This window comes from Tamandua tetradactyla, chromosome 14, assembly GCF_023851605.1.
Source record: "Tamandua tetradactyla isolate mTamTet1 chromosome 14, mTamTet1.pri, whole genome shotgun sequence".
Lineage (NCBI taxonomy): Eukaryota > Metazoa > Chordata > Mammalia > Pilosa > Myrmecophagidae > Tamandua > Tamandua tetradactyla.
In genome coordinates, this window is record NC_135340.1 from 67,788,922 (window position 1) to 67,812,990 (window position 24,069).

The 24,069-nt window shown below is 45.3% G+C and overlaps 1 long non-coding RNA gene across 2 annotated transcripts in view; it reads left to right on the top strand.

The window, feature by feature from the left end:
- The first annotated feature begins 13,259 nt into the window (after positions 1 to 13,259).
- Positions 13,260 to 24,069, top strand: part of LOC143655162 (uncharacterized) — a 603,365-nt gene continuing 592,555 nt past the window's right edge. For both annotated transcript variants that reach the window (XR_013162082.1, XR_013162083.1), the window contains exon 1: positions 13,260 to 13,629. This is a non-coding gene — a long non-coding RNA (uncharacterized LOC143655162). The remainder of the gene's footprint in view (positions 13,630 to 24,069) is intronic.

A 24,069-nucleotide genomic window follows, 5' to 3' on the forward strand; every position in this document is an offset into this window, starting at 1 on the left:
GCTCTCTTAAATGAGACCAAACAATGGATTAAAGTAGCAGGCAGCCATTGAGCTAAACTGTTGCCCTCCGCCCCCTCCCATTTTAATCCCCCTGAAATGATTGATTTGCCCTTACGACAACACTCTTCCCAAAAGGCAGTTTGTTAAAAAAAAAAAACAAAACATAAATACCGCCAAGTGCACAAATTGGTTATGGTTTTCTCTTTGTGTAGCTAATTAGGAAGTTGATCCTGAAACCCTTCTTCCTGCAAGGCTCCCAGCTGAGCCCTGGGGGTCACCTGAAGGAGGGCTGGGATCAGGTGGATCAGGTGAGCTCAGCCCCCTCTCTCCAAGGGGGCTTTATGAAAAGGGAGCCTGGTTTGGTGTTGATCCCTAAAGGAGAAGCCAAAGGAAAGATCTGGACAAGTAGAATATGTGTTGGACTTGCTTGATTTAACATTTCCCTAGACATTTTTTCCTAAAACATAATATATGTGTATGTATGTGCAGGACTCACTTTGGTTTGCAAATTTCCCTAATCATCTCTGGGTATTCACACCTCTTATTTAACCTTTGTTTTCCTGCAGTTGATTGAGTCGCAGTGATTTCTCAGCCAGAAACATTTTTTTTTTCTTGCTGGACCTCTGAGAATACTTGCCTGTTACTAGGGATTTGTGATGGGTAGGAAGGGTACTTTTCTCTGACCTAATAAAGGTGAGTGTGCATGTGTGTGTGTGTGGTGGTGGAGGGCATAGACAGATTGCCAACTGCTGGACAGATGGGGTTCCTTTTTCATCTTGTCCCTCTCTTTCCTTCCCCCTTCCAGTGCCCAGCATAATGCCTGGCACCCATCAGGTATTCTAAAGGGGATGAAGGAATGGAATAAATTTAAGCCCAAGGTGGGACCCCTTGATGCTGCTTGGGAGGTCACTGTGTGTGTGATTATAGGATCCTGTGCAATTCTTTACAGCGGTCAATTCCTAGGAGAGGGCTAATTTCCAGCTGCCTAGATTTTGAATTGCTGCAGGGAATTAAAAAAAAAATTAGTGTCAGTTCTACCACAAAATTTCATTCATGTATTTAAGCAAGAAGAAACATAAGACTATTGACTGCATGCTCATAACTGGCATGATTTTCTGTGTGAAATAAGGAGTTTAGCTTGCTTATTTTATGAATGTCAGGAGAAGAGTCTTGGGCAGCAGTGGCAAGTGCAATCCCCCCTATGTTCAGTAGCCTAGAGCCTTCCAGCATTTCCACTAAGCTTATAAATGAAAAAGAGAATAAAGCCATTTCCCCAAATGCTGGCCACATGGGGTTCTTGGAGAATCTTCCATTAGTTTCAGAGTTCCCCCTTTAGTTATCTTTGTAAGTATTAGAGATGTAACATGTGACCCAGACCCAGTTTTCAGGACCATTCCAAAGAAATATTTCTAGTCTGTCTGAATGAACCAAGAGTGTTGACTACTTGTTTGTTGACCTTACACATAGCAAACCTGGGTGTTAGAACAGATCTCTCCACCCAGGGCTCCCTGGGGAAGTTGACTCCTTGGTCAAAGCTTCAGAATGCATTTCTGATGCCTGTTGAAAAACCAGAATTAAACTCCTGGTAAGGCACCATTTCTTTGGTTTCTGGCAACAATAGGGCACTTGATAAATGTGGGGTGATAGATTTAGTCCTGGGACTTTTCTGACAGGCTCTCCTGTCTTCCTTCTAGAATCCTCCCATCTCGGGAGAAATTTTATTCAGAATATTGCTGTTGGCTTAGAATAGATCACCAAGAAATTCCAAAGGATTGTCCTGGCGATTTACTATTGAAAACTATTTTTTAACAATTAATCGATGGCGCCCCTCTCTGGTGGCCAAGGAAGAGGTGGCCAATTATTCAGCTTCTCCTTCAGTCTTTAATCTATTTAGGATACAGATTTTTTTTAACTTTTTATTTTAAGATAACTTCAACCTTACTGGAAAGTTGTAACATATTACAAAACTCTCCAACATAGTCCTACCCAGATACCTGCATTTCCAACTTTTGACAATTTGCTATGTCTGTTATGCTTTTCTATATATCTATCCATCTATTTATTTATCATCATTTATCTATCTCTTTTCTAAACCTTTGAGAGTAGGTTACACACATCATGCTCCTTTACAGTTTAATATTTTATGTATATTTTCTAAGAACAAGGATTTCACTTATGTAACTACATTAAGTGGCATAAAGTTTTAATTCGTCTGTTCTAACTTTTCTCCTTTTGTCCTTGAGCAAGATTCCGTTTTTTTTGCTCCTGAAGATATTGTTCTTTACTCTGCAGTTCTGCACTTTTCCTCTCTTCCATCTCCCAACAACTCCTGAATTTCAAAGAGATGTTGCTCTAGTTAGTTGAAAGACCCTTGTCAGCTTGTGCCAATCTCAATCCCGGTTCTTGGAGATGCCAGGGCCCACCGAGGAGGCTGTCTGATGTTGCCAGACCATCTGCATCTCGGTTACTTCCTGCACAGAGTAAGAAAACCACACGCTCTCCTCGGCACCCAGTAAACTAGAGTCTTCTGCTCCTGGGTTTAAATCCATCCCAGCAATCGTCCAGTTCGGCCAGCCCTTTTCAAGGCCTCAGGCGGAGAGTACTGAGGAGAGAAGAATTGTCCTAATACAAGGAGTTAAAAGAGGGGTTCCAGGCTCCCAGGTGAGGCTCCGTCTGAGAAACCTAGCGCTGAACTCAGTCAGCTGGATTCATGGGTTTGGGGGAGCCGGAGGGCAGAGTGCTGGTTTCCTCACAACAACCCTTTAGTGTATTTCTTTCCTAGTCATATCGTATGTCATTTAAGTATACCACAGAGTGAAACCTGTCCAGGCGTGGGGTGGGTGGAGAGGGGCGTGCAATAAAATTTCCAAATTTGGGGCAATGGTCAAGACTTCTCTTCCGATGACTCCCCATCTTGAACTCTGCGCTGGCTCAGCCGTGAGCCGGGGTACAGGGTGCTAGGACTGGAGCCCGACAGAACAGGGGGAAGGGTGGAGGGGGCCCGCCGTGGTGCAGTTCATCAAAGCGACCCAGAGCGAGCAAAACTCAGAGCAAAGAGGGGGCCGCAAAACTCAGAGCAAAGAGGGGGCCGGCAAAGTGGGTCCAGGAGTTCTCCAGGTGGACTATCTTCCGCCCGGGAGGGATGCTGTAGGGCGGAAGTCGCGCCCAGCCGAGCCTTGGGAGGTGGTGGAGTGGACTAGCCGCCACCTCCAGGCTGACTGTGGGCTCGGCGGCCGGGCGCGCGGCCCACTTGGCGAGCTCCTCTTGCAGCCTCACCGGTTACGCCGACCCGGGCCCGAGAGCAGCTGCACTTGGGAAGGAAAACTCTTTAAACAAATCATTTTGGTGTCTAATCAATTAGTATTTGCGCAGTCAAGTACCATAGATTTAACAGAATAATCGTTACCGCCCTTGTCTTTATTTGACCCGCAGACACCTAGAAGATTTAAAAATGAAACGGCAGTGTTCTGGCCTACCCACCCCCTTTGCCGACGTCTCCTTCTCCGGCCTGTTAGGCCCCTGCCGCACTTTTTGACTTCTCCAGTTCGAACCTCCTCCTTCTCAACCCTCTTTCTCTATCCAGCTCCACATTTTTCATCTTTTCTGGCTTTTCGGGCCCGGTCAGCCTTCCCTGTGTAGGACCCCAGCACCTCCCCAGCTCCGGGTATCGGGGTCCGTGGGCTCTTACGGTGCGCGCCTGCCCTTTGGCCCAACGCCAACGGGGCGCAGGATTAAGGAGTCGTCAACCAAGGGCCCAAAAGCCTTTTGTGTCGCTCTCGCACCCACGCCCTCACACCCTGGTGCTCATCCTCTTACCCTTCCCTGAACCAGTCCAAGGGCTGAGGGGTCTGCTTTGTGCTCTTTAGCTTTCCATGGAGCTCAGAAAAGTCTTTCACCTGTGCAGCGGGGTCTGCGTGCCTGTCTCAGGGGTCTCACCCCAATAAATGCGGCGATCCAGAGAACAGGAGGAAGGAAGAGCTCCAAGGATAGTCCGACCTTCAGCCCCCGCACACGGGGCGGCAGGGCAGGGCTTTCCTGGGGCGGGGAGGCCATCCCTTGGGACCGGTGCACTGTTTATGTGACTATCACCTCCCCTGCGCTCCTCTCCCGGCCCACCAACACCCAAATCCAGCTGTCGGGGCCCAGAAGGTCTCCAGGTGCGCGTGAATAGCAGTTCCGGTGTCTCCTGTCTTTTTCAGGTTTATCCCCAGGTATGGGTGCATCTGTGTGTGTAGGAGGTAGAGTGTGTGTCCTACCCGGTCCTCGGGCCACCAGGGCTGGGCTACGGGTGACCCTACCCCTGGGTCGAGAGCCTAGAGGGTTGTAGGGATGGTCACCAGGGTCAGAAAAGAGACCCAGAGATGGGGCTGAGGGCTGCGGGAAAGACCGGCAGTGCGTGGTGAACAACTTTGGAGGATCCAGGTGGACAAAAACACCCTCACCCCTCGGTGAGATCGAAGGCGATGGTTGACACACCTAGCTAGGGGTTGGTTAAATCGGAGGCCATAGGGTGGGGGTGAAGTCACGTCTCTTTTCTCACACTGCCTGCCCGCGGGGCTCCCAAAGCTCCAACCCTAGCCTGGAGCGACTCGAAGCCTCTGGAACCGCCTCGCAGTCCCAGATATCCGTTTTCAACCCGGAAAACTTTGCTCTCGACAAGAGATGATTATAATGTACTTGACGAATGCCTGTATTTTCCTGTTTAACATACATTAATCCAAATAAGAAAAAAAATCAATATTGCTAACAATATTGCAAACAAATCCTGGTCTCTCTCACACAAAAACCTTCCCCGATTTTCAGTCACTTCTATCCTCTTAACATTTATTTCTCTCTAGCTCCGGGCCAGCCTGGAACCCAATCTTTGCTTTCAATAGCTCTTTAAAACCCCGTTTTTTGTTTTTTGTTTTTTTCTGAGAGGAACTGGGAACCCTCCAAAATCCCAGTCTCCTTCCTCCTTGGGGGCCTTTGAGGTCCTCCTTTGAGTTTACCTCAAACCCGGTCCCTCGAGGCACCAGCGAATGCCCAAAGTCACAGAAAAATGACTGTTATTTGGTTTTCCTCCCTAACAAACTCCCCTATGTGGCAGTCCCCAGCCTCTCCCGAGGGCGGGAGTCCCCACAATCCCTCTTTCTGCCCCCACCCTCACGATCTGCAGCTAATCCTAGCTGGCGGTTCTTGTTGGGAATATATTATGATTGTTATTATGATTATTTGTTGAAAATTGGTGTTTTCCATCTGGAAGGAACAAATCAGAGGGGCTGGCTAATGAAGGAACCTAGGTTTGCAAAACACTGTAAATAATTTAGTATTGTATTTCAAGGAAAAAATAGCTTTCTTAAATCATCCTCACAATATAAATTGCAGACTTACAATATGGTCCTGGCAAGTCTAAATTTTTAAAGGAGCAATATTCAAAGAGACATAGATGTCTGTATTAATTATTTATTCGCCGGTGCCTTCCTTCGTTTCTAACTTATTATTAATTAGGCGCCTCCAGTCTTTCGCAGAGCGCTCCACCGAGCCGGTTGCAGCTTTAAATATGAATTAAAAGCAAATCCAAGCTACTGTAATGCGAAAATTATTCCGTGTCTTGCATGGCAGAGATGAATAGCCGCGTGGATCAATACCGTGAAACTCGGCTCTGAACGGACAGGGTTATTGATAGCTTATATTAATGATGTTAATGATGGAAAAAGGAAAACAACGGCCCACCCGACTTAGAAACTTTTTAGCTGCTGAAACCCCTCAATAAAAACGGGAAGGGGGCAGGAATCGGGCTTAAGTGTAACAAGAAAATTATTTATGAAACCGGATAAATGACTTCAGAGCCTTGATGCATTTGAACCTAACGCTCTCGGCTCCTGGCGGCCCCGGCTCCAGCTGGGGAGACCGCGAAAACCCCAAGTCGCTGGGGGCGGAGGGCGCTCCACCCGCCTTGGCCGCCTCCGGTTTGCCGCCCCCCTTCCCCCGTCTCGGTCGGGAGAGCACTCTGGGGCGCCGGTCGCAGGCGCTTTTGGAAGTCGGTGGAATGGGGCCGGCATGGGTGTGGATGCCCCGGCGGGGACGCTGGGCGGGTTTAGAGGGCCCCAGTGATCTGGGACTTTGACCCGAGTTCTTCACCGGTTCCCCTGGCACCCACTACCGTAGAGGAGTCAGATGTTTCGGGCTTGAGGGAGGCTTAAGTCCGGCTCTCCAAAGGGCCAGGGCTCTCGGGATTCCCAAAGCGCAGACGCCTGGCTGTTGTGGGGGAGTTTGGGATGAAGAGAAAACTGCTCTAATCTGAGCAGGAAAATTGAGAAAGACGTCCATTCTCCTCTCCCTTGCCCAGGCAGGTTTTCTTTCTTTTTTTAAAACCTGGCCCGGGAAGGGGGAATGAGCGCACTTGTCTCGGTCCCATACCCTGGCGGTGGGCACCAACGCCGCGCCTCGCGTCCCGCCCCCTTCCCCGCTCTGTGCTCCTGCAGGGCCCCAAATATCGACCCACTCTCCCTTTCTCCCAGCGGAGAAGGAAGCTGAGAAGGAAGCAGGTTCAAGCGAGGTAGGGGGAGGCGAAAGGTTAAATTCGGACCCTGGAGGGCAGTAGGAAAGGTCAAAATCCGAGGGTCACTCGCAGACCCGAGGTCCCACCTCCCTCTGCTGGGACAGCGTCCAGGTCCTCTCGCAACCCAGATCCTTGGCTCGCTTGGCGGGCCTGGGGTGGGGTGAACAACCGCGAACAGCCACGTGGGGGGGACCGATTCTGGGACAGCAAGTGCGGGGTTTGGCTTGACAGCGTGGCAGGTGCGTCCTGAGTCTGGTCTTTTGCATTAGAGGAAGAAGTTGGGGGCCTTTTAATTCACCTTCTGGACTGTCACTTGTTCTGTTTCAGGAAGGAAGAGAGGCCAGTGGGAGCTGCAGGAAAGGCCCAGGTAGTTCACAAGGCAAGAGCAGTTTTGCTCCGAAGGATGGAGTAATTTTTATTATTTTTTTCCTTATTCTTTTAACATTTTTTTCTCTCTCTCTCATTTTTCTTTCCTTTCTCTCCTCTCATCCTCCTTTTAAATTTTCTCTCCCCTTTCTTCCTTCCCTCCTATCTTTCTCTCCACTTCTCAGCTCTTATTCTTCCCTTCTCTCCGGCTTTCTTCTCCCATCCTCTCCTTCTGTCCTTCCTTTCCCTGGCTAGGTGGGTGCCTAGCCCGGGAAGCTGTTTTCCCGCCTCGAGACTTTCCTATGAAAAGTGCCAGTTACATTTGGCATCGGCACCGAATAAATCTGTTTGGTTCGGAGGAGGTACCCTGTGCACTGTGAGCCTTCCGCTGTTAACTCGCAGCCACCTGGGCTTCTCAGCTGGGCCTTCGCAGCGGTCGGCGTCGGGACCTGGAACAGGGCTGGGACCACATCCCCAGTGTCAGTCTCGGCTTCTGCAGAGGATGCGCGCCCCTTGGCAAGCCTAGTACACTATGCCATTGGGAACTCCTAACATCAGCAAGATTTTTGTGTTGTGGTTTTAAATTTAAATTTTGTTTTGAAAAATATATTTTTAAACAATGAATCTCCGAGGCCGTAGCTTTAAATGTATTGTAGGGGCGATCAGGGGCGCCATAGATGAAACCATTATTAATTAGGCTCTGCCACCGAGGAAGAGCCCCCTTTCTCAGCTCTCCTTCTCAAAAGTCCACAAATACATGTTCTAGATAAGCTCCCACCGGTGTAGACATAGCCTCATCTCCACGCAATCTACCAGCAAACGGCCCTTCCAAGGAAAGGAAAGACAACAGACACCGCAAAAAATCACTTGATTCTGGAAAAAAAAAATCAATATAGAAATTAGATTTATTGTCTGCTTATGTGATTAAAAATGACAAAGTGTTGCCTTTTATTTTTATAAAAAGACAGAAAGCGGAACAAAATAATTTACTATCGAGTTCTGCTCGTTTCATTTGCCTGGCAAAACGTGGAGAAGGCGAAGGGGCGGTTGGGAAGCGCAGTGGCCGAGACAGAGGTCCCCTGAGCTCGCATGTTGGAGGATGTGTGTGCTGGTGTGTGTGTGCAAGGAGAATAAATGTCCAATTCTTCAATGTGACAATGCGAATCCAACTCGGTAGTTATCAATTCTGCCTCAATTCCAAAGAAATGTTGGGCGATCTGCCCCTTTCCCCTAACCTGGACTCAAACTTAGGTCCCAGGCCGTGTTTCCTAAAATAACTCTCAGGATCACGCTGCCTTAGTGGTTGTAGGACCCCGGCAGCTTCAGTCTTTCTGGCTTCCTCGGCTGCAGTTCCCCAAATCCACATCCAGCTGCCCAGCCCGCACCTTTGACTCTGCACAGCACTTTTCTAGTCCCTTTGTGGATGGATGTGCGTGTGTGTGTGTGTTGGGGGAGGTGGTGGTGGTGGGGCGAACCTGCTTGAGGGGTTTGAGAGTCTGGAATGCAAAGAGGAAAATAGGTTTTCCAAAACCTCGGTGGGCCAGATTCTCTAGTACGTACAGTCGAGGAATATGACTTCACTTGGTGCCCTCCTGTTACACCGACGCCGTGAGTTATTTATCTACGTTAAAAACAAAACAGAAAACCCAAACCAAAAAAGCCCACCGTGGGCATCTCATCTCATACTCCTCCGCACCTAGCAAAGTGAGTTTAAATCTGCCGATTTCTCGGCTGCTGCTTTTGGATAGGAGCCCAGTGTGCGCAGCGCACGCTGCCACCATTCGCTGCCTAGTTCTAGAACAAAGTGCCTTCCAAACGCGCGACTCACGGAGGGCGGCCCGCTAGAGAGTTCAATAGCTGCACACACACTTAAACGGCACGATTAGATAAATAACTACCAAGCCTTAGAACTAACTGCGCCTCCCGCTGCACACGCCGCTGACTTATTTGTTAAGGAAGTTAATTGGTCCTCCTTTTGTTCTAGAACCGGAAGGGCTTATCGCCTGGAGATCGGGGAAATGAAAACCCAACCTAACCATTCTCCTCTACGGCGTCTCCGGGGACTTGGCTCCTCCAAAGTCTCTCTGGCCGCCTCCTGCCGGGAAGGGCTAGGGAGAAGCGGACTTGGATCCCTTATTGTTTGAAATCTGGCACGCACCACTGGGTGCCTAGGCCATGCTAGCAGTTGCCTGGCTCCACGAGCTCAGCCCCCGCCTGTTTTCGGGGTCAACTTAATCTCTCCCTCTTCAGTCCTTTCATGCAGGGTCAGCGCACTTTCGAGTCCCGCGTGGGTAGCCATAGGCAGACCTGGCTAGGCCACCTTGGGGAGGGGGGAGGCAGCCCTAGGGTCGGTTTGCTGGGGGCTCCTGCTGTGGGGTAGCTTCAGCTCCTTGCAGCCTGGAAGCAGATTCGGCCATCAGCTTCCAGGGGGAACAGATCCGGTCCCTTCCCTCCCTCTCCGGTGCCCTCTCTGCATCCTCTTCTCCGGACCTGCCTACTTTTCAGGTCTTGAGCACCGGGAAGCCTCAGGCCCGCAGGTCAAAGGTCAGGCTTTCACTTGGTCAGGGCCTCTTCCCCCCAACCCGTGGTGGGCACTAGAGTTGCCTGGCCTGTGGTTTCTGGCTAAAGAGAGACCAGAGGCGGATCTCAGAACCACCCTCCTCTGTACTTCCACTCTGATGAGGTGGGTTCTTGATTTGGGGCCAGAAGTACCTGTTTAATTTAGGAATTTATATCTCAACCATAAAGTCACTTATCTGAGTATTTTAGTTTTTTTTTTTCTGGGGGGGAGGGGGAGGAGATTTTAATGATTTCTTGAAGCATCTAAGTTGGGGGTGAGGTGTGTGTGGGGTAGAGGGCTTTGGCTGCAGGACTGAAGAGCAGGCTTCTATGGTATCATTTCTATTGCCCCAACCCAGGTCAGAGCTGGGAAGAAGTTGCCAGAAGGGATCCACTACAGGCAGACGAATGTCCAGTCTTCCCAGCAGGCAGATCTGTTCCAAAGGGACCGACCTTTCAGGCGAGTGGGGGCAAAGCTGGCAGAGTGAAAAGCAGATTTCTATGTATGTCCACGTGGCCTAATGTAATGAACACTTCTCCACTAAATCCTGGAGGCACAGGGCTCAATTTAGTTCAGTTTTAGCAGAGATACAGTCCTGAGCCTGGGCTTCTGACTAGAGTGGGCTGAGCAGTTAGAAATCTCTCTCCAACGAAAGCGATGGTCAATAGAATTCTCAGTATCAAATGAGCAATAATTTGCTGTGGCTACATGCTGGATAATGAAAGATGTTAGCGGGATCAATAAAAAATGAAAACACTTTTACTTACATCTTGAGTTACTGTTTTAAGAGAGCGAGAGGGATGCAACAAACCCAAAGCTAGGTTCAGAGCCTCCCAACATCCCCCTCAGAACCACCAGGCAGGGGCCCTGTCACCACTACACTGGTGCTTCCTTTTGCCTAGGCCTCTACCTCCCTCCTTCATGGCATACAGGAGAGTGGTTATTTACATCAAATTAACCCCTCACAAACCAGTAATAACTAAACTACTAGGTTTAATTTTTTTTCTTTTTTCCCCTAAAGCAGAGATAAATTTCAAATTGTTTTCCATCAAGACTAAAGGTTACCAGACTGATTGTAGCTTGCTGTTTTGCAAGTGTCCCAAAGCTGAATCGTCTCTGACAAATCTCAAAATGTGCACTTGACTGAGATGCTCAAGAAGGCCTGTAATCTCTGATTGTACATACACTGCCAAAGGAGCTGATTGAATTCTCTCGAATTTGTTCTGTTGTGACCATTGATTCTGGTAAATTTAGACCTTAAACTTGCTTTTTCCAGACCAGTTAATCCCCTCATCTTCTTTCATAATCATTTCATCCGTTCAATTTGTTTTCAGTTTGCATTCGATCTATTTGTACCTTCCAGTCAGCTTTTCTCACCATTCAACCCAATTGGCCCTGCTACATATTTGGTCGCTAAGGAGCAAATTGTGAAAGATCGGAGAAGCATTCTTCATTTTTTAAGACACGAAGACTTAGAACATGGGAAAAATATCCCGGGTGCTCTGCGTAAAAGAGGCTCAACGAAAAAACTCACGACCTGACGGATTTCAGCCCCCGAAACAATATAACCAAAGAACAATTGGAAATGGGTGTTTGGCTGCTTCTGTGTGTTTAACAAGTCTACAGTTTCTCACCACTTAAAAAAAAAAAAGACACGAATCTGGTCGCCGATTTAATGCCCTCTGACCAGAGGAACGGGTTCCGCGACGGAGTTAACGGACAGCGCTGAAAGGACAGGGTATTGTGATTGTCTTCGGCAGGTTTGGGCTGGATTTAGAGAGACAGCCGAGGAATCTGAGAGATTTAGAAACCAGGAACTCGCCTAGGGAAGTGTAGACAAGGTCCAATTTGGGGATTTTTCCCGATGAGGGAATCCGGCTGGCTCCTTTTCTACATCTCGCACAAATGTAGGTGAGGTTCAGCAGCCGCACTCTGCCTCGCGGAAGAGTCGCGCACAAACCGCTGACGCGAGCTCGCAAACCCGCCACCGGCGCTGGACCGCCCGAATTATTTACACCTTGCTCCGGGTGGGGTGGGCGTGGGGAGGTCCCCCCACCCCGCCGTCATTCGCTACTTTAAAGTGGCCTGGAGGACCTGTTAGCTGCCGCCGCTGGGCGGACAAGCTGGATGGGGAGCGCCCCCGCTCGGTTCCTGAACCGTGACGCGACCGCTGCCCTCTACCCCACGCCCTAGGCTCTCTCGCGGTTTGCGTGACCACAACCTCAGTCGGGGACCTGGCCCCGGGAGTCCTTGCCCGGGCCTACTCTTCCCCACCCCCACGTCCGCATGCGCCTATGAGACTGGCTTACCCTGGTGGGCGAGTCGCGGCGCATTAGCGGATTTCATGGCAAGTTGCCTCTGTGACATGCGATCAGGTTCGCGTCCGAGGGTGTGCCCCCTAGGAGGGAGGGAAACGAGAATCAATCTGCATAATTTCAAATGAGAAATAAATAGGGAAATGGGGAAGCCAAATTTCAAGCCTCTTAACCGCCCCCCACGGCATCCCCCCCAACCAATACCCCCATCTAAATGTTCAGTAAAATAATCACACGTCGCAGGCGATACCTTTTATTGCGCTCATTTCAAAGACAGGGACAGGGTGGCCCCCTTCGCGAAGACTTCGTCTGCAGCCCCGCCCCCGGCAGGCAGGCAAGCCCGGCAGCTCCAGGATTTCTACACGGTCGCGGGTTTAGGGGTGCAGGGAAGAAAGACATCCGGCTCCGTGCGCGTCGGCCCCGATCGGCGCACAAGGTCTGAGCCAAATGCACAAACCCAAATTCCCTCCAGCGCCTTCGGCTCCATCTTTAAGTCCAGGCAAAGATCAGTCCCCCCCAACTCTCGCTCACACACATTTGCAGCCATAAATAAACAGCTTCCAGTTAAATCAGGAACCAGAGAAGAGAAAGGGAGAAGAGAGGAGAAAAGAGAAAGACGAGAACTGGAGCGCGGGTCTCGCCTCTTCCAGGCGCGGGGTGGCTCTTTTTGGTCAGGCCAGCCTAGCATTTGGGGATGCAACTTGCATTTGAATAGCTGCCTGGGCTTGTTATGGACCCGGGAAAGCACTGAAAGGGAATCACTATGCAAATTGTCCCAGTTACAATCGAAAGGTTCGATCTCCAGGAGCTGCCTGACGGAAGTTGATGTCAGCTATCTGTGCATTAGGGTTGCATTACCGCCTTCGCCGGCCTTCTCGCCACCCCCGCTCGCGCCTGCCGGGGAGGATTTTTTTTTTTATGTGTATATTTCCCTTCAGTAATTACAAAAAGAAAGAAAGAAACAAGGCTGAAGGTGGCAGCGTGGCTATTTCGGGCCTGAGAGGCCCATGGGCGGAGGGGAGGAGGTGCGGCCCCTCGGGCACGTTCGGGGGGGGGGGGAATGTCATTCTTTTGCAGCAGGTGCTGGTAGTGCGCCTGAAATCAAACATTTAAAAACGTGGTTTTTTTTTTTTTTTGGCGTTTTGCAAGACATGGCGGCGTCTGGGGGTGGGGGCGGCGATGTCTGCCTCTGCCTGCCTGCTTCATCCTGCAATGCCGGCTGCAGATCAATACCCGCTCACTGTAATCCCAGTAATTGTAGGGCTCGCCGTTTTTATTTTAAAGAAACAGGACACTAGGGCGTGGACTGGCAGCTGAGGCAGCGCTACCTGCGCAGCTAGGCCGTGATGCCTCCAGGAGCCTTTTGGGGTGCCCATCTTTTACTTTAACCCAGAGTTCTGTAAGCTCTCTGCAGCCGGGTCGGTGCTGGATTCCCGCGTGCGGGCATCAGCCGGGTTCAGCCAACGGGAGCCTCCGGGAACCTCTAGGCCTTGTTGGCTTCCGGCCGGGAATAGCGCTCTCGAGGAGGCCCTCTTGGCGCCCCGGGGCGTGCGGCGCGGGTTCCGGCCTCCTTCGTCCTGCTAGCAGCCCTTAGCAGACCGGTCAGGCCCGGGTGCCGGTCGGTTGGGCGCTGGCCCTGAGCCGTGTAGGCCCCACCACTCGACGCTCAGGGCCCGGGGATGCTGGAATCAGGACTTCGGGCCTAGGACTGGAGAGGGTTTTGTCCCTCGTCGGCCGCCTTCCAGGGCTAGAGGCCGGGCCGCGGCTCCCGACTGTTTCCCCGGGCGTCGTGCTGCAGGCCTAGCTTGGCCCACTCTACGTCGGGCTCTCTGCCTGGGAGGAAGGTAGGGGCGCTAGGACCCGGCGACCCATAGCCTGCGAGGTCGCTTAGGTTGGTTTTCTACCTGGAGCGCGGGGCTGTGGATTTGGCCGGAGCGGTCGGACTGCGCGGAACCCGCGGGCCGAGTAAGCTCCGTAGGCCGCCTACTGCCTCAGCTGCTCGCACCTCGCCAGCAGGGCCCGGGCAGGACCTCGGAGGCCGGAGGCCGCTGCCCCCGCGCCGCTGGTCGCCCGCAGCTTCTGGCGCCCCCGAAGATGACCATCTGTCATTCAATTAAGGTTTCAGGGCAGCTGATGGGGAGCCAGGGTCAGCGACCCCAGGACAAAACGGCCTGCTGCCTCGGATAGGAGAAGTTCAAATGTTAAATGCAGAACATTGTGCCCCCTCCCAGTCCCGGCCCCCATCCGGCCGCAGGTCCGGCCGGTGGACAGCAGCGGGGTGAAGGGCAGCGGTCATTAGCACTTAGATTTCAGCTCCGGGCCGGGCTCCTTCTGTTGGGCCATTTTGACCAGAGAACCTTTAACCCTTTCACACTAGTCCTCTCTCTAGGGAAGGCCAGCTTGTCCAAAGGAGGAAAGAAAGAGGGAGATCAGATGCACCCATATAGAGAAGGGTCAAAATTCTAGTTCTGGCTATGTCACCATAGGAAAAGCAAGCGGCATACCTATAAGATGAAAGAAAACAGTTCATTTTGGCCACAAACAAACGGAAGGATCTTCATAAAGTTTTGTATTTTTAATTTTGGGGAGTAAGTATTCTAATGTAATATGAACTTGAAACTATTGGTCTAATATGGGGAGAGTGGGCCAGTAAAAAATTCCAAACTTTTACCCCTATAATTAAGGGTGTTGACCCCAAAGTGTGTGAAGCAGTTATGAACTTCAGCCAGCTACAGTCAAATTCATTTGAAGTGTTGGTGATGAAAAATCTTCATTCTTGCCAGCATCATCTGTGGTTGAAAATAGTTTGGACAGTTGGCCTTTCCCTTTTGAGACTTCCGTATAATAAAATAAGGTGGAAAAAATTATAACTAATGGAATTCATAAAGTACATTCATTAAGCACCCACGTCTGTGGGCATTTAGGCGTTAATGTACTTGGCTACCTCACACTAGACCCAGGGAGAAGCAGCCACATAGCAGTTTTCAGTGAATGTCCAACTATTCCTCTCAATTATTAACCAGGAAGCCTGAAAACAACTCTATTAGCAACGTGTCATTTCAAGACTTGGAAAGCTAGAGCCTTCAGTGGGCTAGTTAGTGATAGATAAGGACCCAGGGCTTCTGGCGTCCAACCCCAGTTCTCAACATTCAACCTATTCCCTACTTTTTGGAAGTAACTATCAAGCAATCAATTAATCAATCAGACACTCAGCATTGAAGTACCTTAGCAAATTTTTCATTGGATAACAATGAATAATGCATGGCTCTCCATTATATTGACTGTGGTAAATGGTCTTTAAGGTAAGGTGCAGCAACAAGTACCTTTAAATAAAATCAAAATAAAAAGTTTACCACAGAATTATAATAAATTGTTCAGTCATCTTCCTATTGACCCACGCATAGCATCTTTCTTCAAGAGCATTTGGAGTTATTTTTTTCTCCTTACAAACAGACCAGAACAAATTGATGAATTGAGCTTTCACTATGCTAATTTAGACATTATAAATATTTAATTAACATTCCTAATAGCCAGTCATAGAGGGCCCCCACTCTACCTTACACTCTTCTAATCTAAAGTAAATGCTTTTCCCATTAATAGCCTGATGCCATATTAGCAGCTTCCTCAGTAAAAGAGCCCCATTTATTCCAAAAGGAGGGGGACATTGAATAGTCTGCTTTAGACAGGGGTTTATTTCTGTTTTTAAGGGACCCTGGGAACAGTTGGGGACAGCAGAAAGTATCGGTGAATTTCATCCTTCCTAGGTTTCCTGAAGTGAGGCTATCCAAAGAATAGGGGAAACTATCAATTCCATTTTTCTAGAAAAGGTGATCCTTTGAGTTGTATTGGAATAAAATTGTATTATTTATGTTACTAAGGTTTATATTAAAAAATGGATCATATGTAATTGATGAGAAATTTCAATTGTGGGATGTGCTAATGTTTTTCAATAAAGAACGGTGCAGTGAAAAGAATTCTGAACCAGGAGTCAAAGAATTTGAGCTCAAATCATATGATATTCATTAGTAGTGGGATTCTTGGGCAAGGGATTTAACCCCTCTGAATCTCAGTTTTATCTTTTAAGATGGAGATAATTGAATTAATGTCTAGATCACAGGGTTACTTTAAAGATTAAATGGGAAAATATATGTGAAATTGTTTGGTATATAGTAGGTACTCAATTAGTATTCTGCTAATTTCTAAATGACTGCCAAACACTAACCCTTCTTTCCCATTCTCTAAAATATCTTATTATAAACAAGCATTGAGTAGCACTTTGTCTAAAGATATTATTTGTCTCATCAATCTTTTGATCTAATTTCTATAATGTGGAGTAGGGAGAAACTGGGAAGGCCTGTTGAGACAAAGTCTAAGAACAGATACTGGAACTTAGAAGTTCAAAAGCTCTGAGTCATAAACTCAGCTCAGCAAAATGTCCTTACACAACAGTCCTTGTGTGATTTAGAAAGATTCCAGAAGCAGCATTGTATTTCCCTGGGGTCAGAAATAAGGCCAGAACTGAAAGTGCAAGAAATTAGAAACTCTCCAGGCTGGTCTAACTGTAGTACTAGAATTCTGCAGATGCTGAACATTAGAGTAAACAGCTGAAGAAAGGAAAAAGACACTTCAGGCAACTTAAATTAAAAATGGAAAGATAAGCCATGTTATTTTGCTAATATTTTCTCAAAGAATCTAAGGAAGGATCTGAATTGATTTGTTAGAGATTGATGGTTATAGAGATAATAGGAACCAAAAGCTATTATTCTTATTTGCCAACACAAAATTAATACTATTTAATGTAATATAAGAATTAAAATGGACCAAATAGATATTTATAGCTATTTAAATATCTTAGTAAAATCACATATTTTTTACTTTTCATTTTTGGTGCAAAGAAAATTTTCCTTTATGTTTTTTGGCTAGCAGTTTGTGGTAGACTGGATTATGTACTCAATTTAATCCACATTAATTTAGATTAATGTGGATTAATCCACATTGCTGTGAGTGTGAACCCATTATAAGTAGGATCTCATGAAGATATTATTTTAAATTAAGGTGTGACCCGACTAAATGAAGTTGGGTCTTAATTCAGATTACTAGAGGCTTTATAAAGAGAAAGAGAGGATACAGTGAGAAGTAGGAAGACAAAGGGAATCTAGGAGAGAAAGGAAAGGGCATTACCATGACACAGGTCCAGAGAAACAAGCTAAGGAACCCCAAGGATTGCTGACAGCCAGCACGAGAACATTACCAAACCTGGAAGAAAGCATGGTTTTGCTAACACTTTGATTTGGACTTCAGGCCTCTGAAACCATGGGCCGATAAATTATCATTGTTTAAGCCAATCCGTTGTATGGGATTTGTCATAGCAGCCTGGGAAACTATGACACAGTAGAACACCTAGCTAGACGGATTAATGGGAAAGGGGAAAGGGATTGGCTGGGACAATTTTTCATGTAGCAGGGACTAGTAGGAGGTGTGAACAGGCAGGCAGTGGAATCTGACATTGGCTAGCTCACCCTCTTTCTCTTGCTCTGTTCTTCCACTCTCCTGCTTCTTTGTCTCTTACCCTCTCATTTTCTTTTATTCTGTGATTATCCGTTAAATGGAAAGGAAAACATTTTTGCACCTCCCCCAATATTTTGGCATACCCATGGGGAAAGTTTTTGACAAATGGCTCCTAGGAGTGCATCACAGAGTATTATTTCCTGGAACACCATCCTTTCTCTGGAACTGTTTCCTGTGAACCTAGAGAACTCACTCATCTTGGCCTCCTGAGCGAGGGCGTGGGCCTTGTTTTAACGTCCTAGGTGCTGAAACAAATACCATGCAAGGAGTAGGCTTACACAATGGGAATTTATTGGTTCATTGTTTTGAGGCTAGGAGAGGTCTAAAAGCAAGTTGTCATCAAGGGGATGCTTTCTCCCAGAAAACTGTGGCATTTTGAGGCTGGCTGCTAGTGATCCTTGGTCCTTGGCTTTTCTGTCATCTGGCAATGCTCATAGTGGCCTTTCCTGATTTCTCTTTTCTCTTCTGGGTTCTGGTGACTTCCAACTTCTGTCTGCACCCTGTGATTTTAGTCTCTCTAAAACCTTCAGTAATAGGATTAATACCCATGCTGAATCAGTTGGACCCCACTTTTAACTGAAGTAACCTCATCAAAAGGTCCTATTTATGATGGGTTCACACTCACAGGAATGGATTAAATTTAAGAACATGTTTATTTGTTTGTGTTTTGGGGGGACATAGCTCCAAGCCACCACAGGCCCTTTTGGGGTTTGGCTATGGAATGTTGATCTTAGAAACAGGGTAGAAAGTATACTGTATGTCAGGGTCACATTTCATTCTTTTTCCATGTGAATATCCCATTATTGTAGCACCATTTGTTGACTTTTTCATTTGCTTTTGTTGGTTTCTTTTGTTTGTTTGTTTTGAGAAGTGCATGGGCCGGGAATCAAACCCTGGTCACCCCCGTGGCAGGTGAAAATTCTGCCACTGAAATACCCTTGTGCCCCCTCCAAAGAATATCTTAAAACATGAAATTTCAGTGGCTCCTTGTTGATGACTACTGTCCACCCCTAGGGGTGCTGATGGTTTATTATTGTAGTTCATTTCTTGTTTGGTTTCTCAGCTCTTCCATCATTGGTGTTAACGAATCCCTTGTATTAAATCCTTGTATTTGATAAACACAGAGTGATTTTTGTTTCTCTAACTGGTGTCCCTCTTTCCTAGTTCCTTTTTTTTTTTTTTTAATATTTTTTATTATAAACAACAAACATACAAACGTTCTATACATTGTGTCCAATCAGTGGCTCACAATATCATCACATAGTTGTGTATTTGCACCGTGATTGTTTCTTTGAACATTTGCTTCTCTCTAGCAAAAGAAATAAAAAGAAAAAAGAAAAAAGAAAAAACATACATGCCAAACCCCTTGTCCCTCTCTCATTGACCACTAGTGTTTCAGTCTACTTTAACCTTTGTTCCTCCTATTATTTATTTTTTACCCATGTTTTTTACTCATCTGTCCATACCGTAGATAAAAGGAGCATCAAATACAAGGTTTTCACAATCACACAGTCACATTGCAAAAGCTATATCATTATACAAACACCTTCAAGAAGCATGGCTACTGGAACACAGCTCTACAGTTTCAGGTACTTCCCTCTAGCCACTTCTAGTACACCATAAACTAAAAAGGGAATACCTATATAATACGTAAAAATAACCTCTAGGTTAACCTCTCAATTCTGTTTGAAATCTCTCAGCCACTGACACTTTATTTTGTCTCATATCTCTCTTCCCCCTTTTGGTTGAGAAGGTTTTCTCAATCCCTTAATGCCGAGTCCCAGCTCATCCCAGGATTTCTGTCCCATGTTGCCAGGGAGGTTTATTCCCCTTGGGATTCATGTCCCATGTAGAGGGGGGAGGGCCATGAGTTCACTTGCTGTGTCGGCTTAGAAAGAGAGAGGCCATATCTGAACAACAAAAGAGGTTCTCTAGGGGTGACTCTTAGGCATAATTTAAGTAGGCTTAGCCTATCCTTTGCAAGGATTAGTTTCATAGGGGCTACCCTCAAGATTGAGGGCTTGGCCTATTGATTTGGTTGTCCCCACTGCTTCCTAGATTATCAGGAAATCTCCAAATGGGCAAGTTGAAAATTTTCCTCCTTTCTCCCCATCCTGCCTTTCTCCCCATCCCCCCAAGAGGACTTTGCAAGTACTTTTTACTCACTGTCCAAATCACTCTGGGATTTATCAGGCCATCACACCAATCTCGACAAACCAACAAAATCTCATGCCCTATTCAAGATTCCATGTAATTATGGTGTTCAATTAAACTGACCATACAAGTTAAATTAGAAAATGCACTCATCAAAATATAAGTTTTGCACAAAATAAACATTTCTCCGTTTAGTCTTACACAGAAGTTGAAATTTTTTTTTTATTTTAGAATTCCATTTATTGATAATTACAAACTAAGCCTGTTTATTTCATTTTGCTCATTTAATTCAATTATAAATAGGTGCCTCACACAATTCTATATCATAAAATGTCCTTGCAGAAGTTGAAATTTTAAAATATGAATGACCATCTATTTTCAACACCTTACAATACTGACATTCCTTTGTTCTTCCTAATGCAAAAACATTTTTTAATTTATACATTTAGTCACTATATTATCCTACACTCTAGGCATTCCTAACTTATACCATCTCAATCTTTATTGTCTATCTTTCCTTCTGATTTCATACGTGTCCCCAGTTCTTCTCCCTCTATCATTTTCACATTCAGTTTCATTCATTATACTTACGTTATTGTGCTATGATCAGGTAGATTGTCTATCCATTTCTGAATTTTTATAATCAATCCTGTTGCACAATCTGTATTCCTTCAGCACCAATTATCCAATCTCTACCCTATTTCTATCTCCTGATAACCTGTGTTCTTAACTTCAGTTCTCCAAGTTCACTCATTAATGTTAGTTCATATCAGTGAGACCATACTGTATTTGTAATTTTCTTTCTGGCTAATTTCACTCAGTATAATGTCTTCAAGATCCATCCATGTTGTTACATGATTCATGACTTTATTCCATCTTACGGCTTCATAATATTCCACTGTATGTATATAACACAGCTTGTTTAGCCACTCATCTGTTGATGGACATTTGGGCTGTTTCCATCTCTTGGCAATTATAAATAATGCTGCTAAAAAGATTGGTGTGCAAATGTCCATTTGTGTCCTTGCCCTCATATCCTCTGAATAGGTACCTAGCAATGGGATTGCTGGATCATATGGCAATTCCATACTTAGCTTCCTGAGGAACTGCAGAACTGCTTTCCACAGCAGTTATACCATTTTACATTCCCACCAACAGTGGATAAGTGTGTTTCTTTCTTCACATCCTCTCCAGCACTTACTGTTTTTTTTTTCTTTTTTTAATACCGGCCATTCTAGTGGAATGTGAGATGATATCTCGTTGCGTTTTTTTTTGTGTGTGTGTATGTATGGTCCGGGAATTGAACCCGGTCTCCTGCATGGAAGGCGGGCATTCTAAGCACTGAGGTACCCGTGGACCCTCTCATTGTGTTTTTTTTTTTTATTGCCTTCTTTCTTTTTTTTTTTTAAATTTATTTTATTTATTAAACATACTGACATACAAACATAAACCTTCTTACCATATGATCATTCCATTCTATATATATAATCAGTAATTCACAATATCATCACATAGTTGTATATTCATCATCATGATCATTTCTTAGAACGTTTGCATCAATTCAGAAAAAGAAATGAGTAGAAAAAAGAAAAAAATTCATACATACCATACCGCTTACCCCTTCCTTTCATTGATCACTAGCATTTCAATCTACTAAATTTATTTTTGTAACATTTGTTCCCCCATTATTTATTTATTTTAATCCATATATTTTACTCATCTGTCCATACTGTCGATAAAAGGAGCATCAGACACTAGGTTTTCACAATCACACAGTCACATTGCAAAAGCTACATCATTATACAATGACCTTCAAGAAACATGGCTACTGGAACACAACTCTACATTTTCAGGCACTTGCCTCCAGCCTCTCCAAAGTACCTTAACTAAAATGGTGATATCTATATAATGTGTAAGAATAACCTCTAGGATAACCTCTCGACTCTGAAATCTCTCAGCCATTGACAGTTTATTTTGTTTCATTTCTCTCTTACTCCTTTTGGTCTAGGAGGTTTTCTCAATCCTTTGATGCTGAGTCCCAGCTCATTTTAGAATTTCTGTCCCACATTGCCAGAAGGTTTACACCCTTGGGAATCATGTCCCATGTAGAGAAGGGGAGGGCAATGAGTTTGCTTGTCGTGTTGGCTGAGAGAGAGGCCACATCTGAACAACAAAAGAGGTTCTCTGGGGGTGACTCTTAGGCCTAATTTTAAGTAGACTTAGCCTATCCTTTGTGGGGATAGGTTTCATATGAACAACCCCCCAAATTGAGGGCTCGGCCTATTGCTTTAGTTGTCCCCACTGCTTGTGAGAATATCAGGCCTTCTCCAAATGGGGAAGTTAAAATTTCCCCCTTTCTCACCATCTCCCCAAGGGGGCTTTGCAAATACTTCTTTATTCAGAAGAACTCTGGGATTTATTAGGGCATCACTCTGGACAAACCTACTAAACCTCATGCCCTACTCAAGGTTCTGTGTAGTTAAGGTGTTCAATTAAACTGTCCACGTAAGTTATACTATATTAATTTCCATATATAGGAAATGCACTAGTCAAAATATTAATTTTGTACCAAATAAACATTTTTTGCTTTAGTCTTATGCATAAGTTAAAGTTTTCAAATATGAATTGCCATCTATTTTCAACATCCTGCAATATTGACATTCCTTTGTTCTTCCTCATGCAAAAATATTTTTCAATTTATACATTTAGTCACTGTCATTGTGCACTCTAGGCATTCCTAGATTATACCATCTCAGTCTTTATCATCTATCTTTCCTTCTGATTTCATTTGTGCCCCCAGCTCTCCTCCGTCATTCTCATATTCAGCTTCATTCAGTATACTAACATTATTTGATTACAGTTAGATAGTATTGTGCAATCCATTTCTGAATTTTTCAATCAGTACTGTTGCACAATCTGTATCCCTTCAGCTCCAATATCTACCCTATTTCTAGCTCCTGATGGTTTCTGTTCTTAGCTGAAATTATCCAGGTTCATTCACTAATGTTAGTTCATATCAGTGCGATTATACAGTATTTGTCCTTTTGTTCCTGGCTAATCTCATTCAGCATAATGTCCTCAAGGTCTATCCATGTTGTTACATGCTTCACAACCTTATTCTGTCTTACAGCTGCATAATATTCCATCGTATGTATATACCGCAGCTTGTTTAGCCACTCTTCTGTTGATGGATATTTGGGCTGTTTCCATCTCTTGGCAATTGTAAATAATGCTGCTATTAACATTGGTGTGCAAATGTCCGTTTGTGTCCTTACCCTCATGTCCTCTGAGTAGATACCTAGCAATGGTATTGCCAGATCATATGTCAATTCTATACTTAGGTTCCTGAGGAATTGCCAAACTGCCTTCCACAGAGGTTGTACCATTTGACATTCCCACCAACAGTGGATAAGTGTTCCTCTTTCTTCACCTCCTCTCCAGCACTTGTTTTCTGTTTTATTGAAAATGGCCATTCTGATGGGTGTGAGATGATATCTCATAGTGGTTTTGATTTGCATTTCCCAAATAGCCAGGGAAATTGAGCATCTTTTCATGTGCCTTTTGGCCAATTGTATTTCCTCTTTTGAGAAGTGTCTGTTCATGTCCTTTGCCCATATTTTAAATGGGTTGTTTGTCTTTTTGTTGTCGAGTTGAACAATCTCTTTATATATTCTGCATGCGAAACCCTTATCTGATATTGGTTTCCAAATATTGTCTCCCATTGCCTTTTTACTTTCTTGACAAAGTTCTTTGATACAGAAAAGTGTTAATTTTGAGGAAATCCCATTTATCTATTTCTTCAATGCTTGTGCTTTGGGTTTAGGGTCTAGGAAGCTGCCACGTATTATAAATTTTATGATATTTCCCTACATTTTCTTCTAAAAGTTTTATAGTCTTAGCTCTAATGTTTACGTCTTTGATCTATTTTGAGTTAAACTTTGTATGAAATGTGAGAATTTGACCCTCTTTCATTCTTTTGCATGTGGATATTCAATTCTCCCAGCACCATTTATTGAAGAGACTGCTCAGTCCCAGGTGAGTTGGCTTGACTGCATTATCAAAAATCAACTGTCTGTAGATGAGAGGGTCTATTTCTAAACACTCTATTTGATTCCCTTGGTCCATTTATCTATCTTTATGCCAGTACTATGCTGTTTTGACCACTGTAGCTTCATAATAATGCATAAAGTCAGGTAGCATGAGACCTCCTACTTCATTTTTCATTCTTGATATTTTTAGCTACTTGGGGTGCCCTGCCCTTCCGAGTAAATTTGGTTATTGTTTTTTCTATTTCTGCAAAGTAAGTTTTTTTGATTTTAATTGGTATTTCATTGAATCTTTAAAATAAATTTAGATAGAATTAACATCTTAACTATATTTAGTCTTCCAATCCAATAACATGGTATGCCCTTCCATTTATTTAGGTTTCTGTGATTTTTTTTTTTTTTTAGCAATTTCTTGCATTTTACTGTGTATAGGTCTTTTGTATCCTTAGTTAAATTTATTCCTAAATATTTTATTATTTTGGTTGGAATTGAAAATGTAATTTTTTTCTTGATTTC